Source organism: Myodes glareolus, chromosome 7 (genome assembly GCF_982192425.1).
Source record: "Myodes glareolus chromosome 7, mMyoGla1.1, whole genome shotgun sequence".
Classification (NCBI taxonomy): domain Eukaryota; kingdom Metazoa; phylum Chordata; class Mammalia; order Rodentia; family Cricetidae; genus Myodes; species Myodes glareolus.
Window position 1 is genome coordinate 54,331,207 of NC_142032.1, and position 6,000 is coordinate 54,337,206.

The window sequence follows — 6,000 nt, forward strand, 5'->3', positions numbered from 1 at the left end:
TGTACAGTATTGTTTTGACTATCCTAGGTTTTTTGTTTTTCCATATGAAGTTGATTATTCTTCTTTCAAAGTCTGTAAAGATTTGTGTTGGGATTTTGATGGGGATTGCAATGAATCTATAAATTGCATAGGACTGTGATTTTTATTATGTTGATCATACATATCCAAGAGCATGGGAGATCTTTCCATTCTCTGGTAACTTCTTCAAATTCTTTCTTAAAAGACTTCAAATTCTTGTTATACACTTCTTTCATTATTTTGTCTAATGTTGCCCCAAGATATTTTATATTATTTGTGGATATTGTGGAGGGTAATGTTTCTTTTTTTCTCTCAGTTTCTTTATCATTTGTATAGAGGAGGGCTACTAATTTTTTGAGCTTATCCTGTATCCTGCCACATTACTGAAGGTATTTATCAGCTGTAGGAGTTCCCTGGTAGAGTTTTTGGGGTCCCTTCTATATATTATCATATCATCTGCAAATAGCAAAAACTTGACTTCTTCCTTTCCAATTTGAATCCCCTTGATCTCCTTTTGTTTTCTTATTGCTCTAGCCAGAACTTCAAGAAGTATGTTGAATAGATATGAAGAGAATGGACAGCCTTGTCATCTTTCTGATTTTAGTGTAATCACTTGAAGTTCCTCTCCATTTAATTTGATGTTGACTTTCTGTATATTGCTTTTTGTAGTGGCATTTCAATTTTATTTTAATAAATAAAGACTGCTTAAAGATCTGAGAGTAAAACAGTCCCATGGGTCAGCCTTATAGACCAGGTTATAGTAAAATACACCTTTAACCCCACTAGCCACAATGATATGCAACTTTAATCCTAGTAGCCACGATGGCATGCACCTTTTATCCCAGTAGCCACAATAGCATGCACCTTTATTTCCTATGGTACACACTTTTAATCCCAGCCCTAGAGAGGACTATAAAATGGGGGAGACAGGTCTCAGAAACACAATCTCATTCTGAGATTCATAGAAGCAGGATCGCCATTTCAGACTAAGGTTGAGGTAAGAGCCAGTAACTGGCTATTTTTCTTTTTAGGTCTTTAGGTTGAACCACAATTTCTGACCCTGATCTTTTATTATCTTGTTTCATTTGGAGCCCAACTTTTTAGGATATGAATTCACAAAAATACCATTTGCTTGAGGTTTTTTAGCCACCAGCTCAGGTCAGATTTGGGACTGGACTTCCAGCTCTAGGAGCTGGACCCAAACATAGTCAATCAGGTTAAGGAGAAAAACTAGCATTCACACCTGCCATCTGCCCTGGTTTAGGCATGTAAGGAAGAAAAATGAGCAGAAAATCTGAATACTGAATATTATTGTGTTGTCTTTGAATTGTTTGACTGCTGAGGAAGGAGCAACAGCTGCTAAAAGACATTTGATTATAAATGCTACAGCAATAAGAAAACAAAAGGAGATCAAGGGTATTCAAATAAGAAAGAAAGAAGTCAAACATTTGAAACTTGGAAATCAGTATAGCATTTTCTCAGAAAATTGGGAATGAACCTACCTTAGGATCCAGCAATACTATTCTTGGGAATATACCCAAGAGATACTCAATCATACTACAAAGACATTTGTTCACCTATATTCATAGCAGCATTATTTATAATAGCCAAACCTGTAAACAACCTAGATATCACTCAATTGAAGAATGGATAAAGAAAATGTGGCACATTTATACATTAGAGTAATACTCTGTGGAAAAAGACATTAACATCTTGAATTTTACATGCAAATGGATGGAATTAGAAAACACTATCCTAAGTGAGGTAACCCAGACCCAAATAGATGAATATGGTATGTACTCACTCATAAGTGGATGCTAGCTATAAACAAAGGATAGTTAGCCTTTAGTTCATAATCGTAGAGAAGCTAAGTAATAAGGTGAAACCTAAGAAATACATATATAGATCAACCTGGAAAGTCAAAATACACACGATTGCTTGACAAAATTGGGAACATGAGGGTGGGGAGAGAATGGAAGGTGAAAGAGAAGAGGAGTGGAGAAGGGGAGAGGTGAGGAGAACTTGAGGGACTGGGATAGTCAAGATGGAGAAAGAACAGAGATGAGAGCAAGGAAAGAGATATCTTGATTGAGAGAGTCATTATGGGGCTGGCAAGAAGACTGGCTCTAGAGAAATTACCAGGAATCCACAAGAATGACAACAGCCAAGACCCTAAGCAATAGAGGAGAAAGAGCCTGAACTGGTCTTGCCCTGTAGTCAGACTAATGGATATCTTAAATATCACTATAGAACCTTCATCCAGGAACTGGTAGAAACAGAGGCAGAGACCCTCATAAGAGCACTGGACTGAGCTCTCAAAGTCCTGTTGAAGAGTGGGAAGAAAGAGAATATGAGAAAAGAGGTTAAGACCATGATGGGTCACCCACTGAAACAGTGTGCCTGAGCTAATGGGAGCTCACCAACACCAGTCAGACTGAGAAGGAACAAGCATAGGACCAAACGAGTCCCTCTGAATGTGTTTAATAAGTTGCATGGCTGGGGCAGACTGCAGAGTCATTGACATTGGCACCAGGATTTGTCCCTACTGCTTGTACTGGGTTTTGGGAACCTATTCTCTTTGGATGGATATATTTCTCAGCCTAGATATAGTAGAGAGGCCCTTGGCACTTCCCCTAAGCAATATGCCTTACCTTCTATGAGGATTGGATGGGGGTCAGGTGGGAGAATGTGGAGGGAATGGGAGAAGAAGAGAGTGAGGGAACTTGGATTGGTAAGTATAATGAAAGAAGATAGTCTATTTTCTTTTTTCTTTCTTTATTGATTTTTATTGAGCTCTACATTTTTTTCTGCTCTTCTCCCTGCCTCTCCTCTCCCCTTAAACCTCTCCCAAGGTCCCCATGCTCCACATTTACTCAGGTGATCTTGTCTTTCTCTATTTCCCAAGTAGATTAGATACATGTATGTCTCTCTTAGGGTCCTCATTGTTGTCTAGGTTCTTTGGATTGTGATTTGTGGGCTGTTTTTTGTTACATCTATGTTTTAAAACCACTTTTGAGTGAGTACATGTGATAATTGTATTTCTGGGTCTCACTCAAAATGATGTTTTCCAGCTCCATCCATTTGCCTGCAAAATTCAAGATGCTGTTGGTTTTTGTCTGCTGTGCAGTACTTCATTGTGTAAATGTACCACATTTTTTTTATTCATTCTTTGGTCGAGGGGCATTTAGGTTGTTTTCAGGCTCTAGCTATGATAAACATTGCTGCTATGAACATAGTTGAGCACATGTCCTGTGGTACAATTGAGTTTCTTTTGGATATATATCCCAAAGTGGTATTACTGGGTCTTGAGGAAGGTCGTTTCCTAATTTTCTGAGAAATCACCACACTGACATCCAAAGGGGTTGTACCAGCTTGCATTCCCACCAGCAAGGCAGAAGTGTTTCCTTTTCCCCACAACCTCTCCAGCATAAGTTGTCACCAGTGTTTTTGATCTTGGCCATTCTTACAGGTATAAGATGGAATCTCAGAGTTGTTTCGATTTGCATTTCTCTGATGACTAAGGATTTTGAACATTTCCTTAAGTGTCTTTCAACCATTTTAGATTCGTCTGTTGAGAGTTCTCTGTTTAGGTCTGTACTCCATATTTTTATTGGATTATTTGTTCTTTTGATGACCAATTTCTTGAGTTCTTTGTATATTTTGAGATCAGAACTCTGTCTCTTTCAAATAACTAAATAAATGAAAATGCTGCTGGAATAATCCAGCCTATATATTTTGAAAATGTCTTGACTTCAAAATTTAAGTCAAGGACCCTATTTCAGTGCTGAGGAGTTCTATCCAGAGGTGAGTGTGTGCTAGCCGGGGTGGACTGTCCCGGAAGAGAGCACAGCCCCCTCCCTCAGTTACTGTGGCAGGGTCTTCAGTGTTCTGCTGGAATCTTCCCAGCTCCACTATTGCCCTTTTGTCTCCTGTGTCCTTGGAATACAAGCTGTCCCTATTTCAGTGCTGAGGAGTTCTATCCAGAGTGCTGAGGAGTTCTGTCCAGAGAGTGCTGAGGAGTCCCATCCAGAGAAGAAGAGATGGGCAGACACCAATGCAAGAATTCCTCCAACAACCTGAAAGGCAGTATGACATCACCAGAATCCAGGGATCATGAACTAGAAGAACTGAACACCCTACTCCAGAAGAAATAGAAGAAATTGACTCTAAGTGGAACGTTATGAAAATAATAGAGGAACTTAAACAGGAGGTGAAAATCTGCCGCAAAGAAATGGAAGAGAAGTATAGCAAAAAGATTGAAGAAATAAGTAAAGAAATGGAAGAGACATATAACAAAAAGTTTGAAGAAATGAGTAAATCTGTAAATGAAACCCTGGGAAACAAGGAAAAACAATCAAACAGGTAATGGAAACAGTTCAAGAATTGAAAACTGAAATGGAGGCAATGAAGAAAACACAAACCGAGTGCCAGCTGGCTATGGAAAATCTAGGTAAACAAACAGAGACTTCAGAAACAAGCATAACCAATAGAATACAAGAGATAGAAGAATGAATCTCAGACTCTGAAGACACCATAGAGAAAATAAACGCTCTGACCAAAGAAAACAGCAAATCCAACAAATTCTCATCACAAAACATTCAGGAAATGTGGGACACAATAAAAAAACCAAATCTAAGAATAATAGGGATAGAAGAAGGAGAAGAATTGCAGATCAAAGGCCCAGAAAATATATTCAACAAAATTATAGAAGAAAACTTCCCCAACCTAAAGAACAATATTCCTATGAAGGTTCAAGAAGCATACAGAACACCGAATAGACTGGATCAAAAAAAATCCCCTTGCCATATAATAATCAAAACACAAAACATTCAGATTAAAGAAAGAATATTAAGAGCTGCAAAGGAAAAAGGTCAAGTAACTTATAAAGGTAAACCTATCAGACTTACACAAGACTTCTCTATGGAAACCATAAAAGCCAGAAGATCCTGGAGAGAGGTACTGCAGAAACTAAGAGACCATGGATGCAAGCCAAGACTACTATACCCAGCCAAGCTAACATTCACTATCAACAGAGAAAACAAAATATTTCAGGATAAAAACAAATTTAAACAATATGTAGCCACAAATCCAACCTTACAGAAAATATTAGAAGGAAAATCACAACCCAAGGAATCCAACATTGCCAATACTGCCTACAATAACTCAGACAGCTAGCGACCCTTCACAAGCAAAACTCAAAGAAGGGAAACAAACACACTCTACTACCCCCACCAAAAAAAGAAAAAGAAAAGAAGAGAACCGGAGTCAACAACCACTGGTCATTATTATCACTTAATATCAATAGGCTCAATTCACCTATAAAAAGGCACAGACTTAGAGACTGGATAAGAAAACAGGATCCAATATTCTGCTGTTTACAAGAAACACACCTCAACCAAGAAGACAGAAACCTACTCAGAGTAAAGGGTTGGGAAAAGGTTTTCCAAGCAAACAGACCTAAGAAACAAGCGGGTGTGGCCATTCTAATATCTAACAAAATTGACTTCAAACTAAAATCAATCAGAATAGATGGAGATGGACATTTCATACTCATAACTGGAACAATTCATCAGGAGGAAGTCTCAATCTTGAATATCTATTCCCCTAATATAAAGGCACCCACTTATGTAAAAGAAAAACTTTTAGAACTCAAGGCAGTCATCAAACCACACACACTAATAGTAGGAGACTTCAACACTCCTCTCTCACCAATGGACAGGTCAATCAGACAGAAACCTAACAGAGAAATAAGAGAATTATTGGAGGTATTGAATCAAATGGACTTAACAGACATCTATAGAACATTCCCCCCAAATAGGAAAGAATATACCTTCTTCTCTGCAGCTCATGGAACCTTCTCGAAAATTGACCACATACTCGGTAACAAAGCAAACTTCCACAGATACAAAAAAACATTAGTAACCACCTGTGTCTTGTCAGATCTTCATGGATTAAAGTTAGAATTCAACAACAATGCTACAC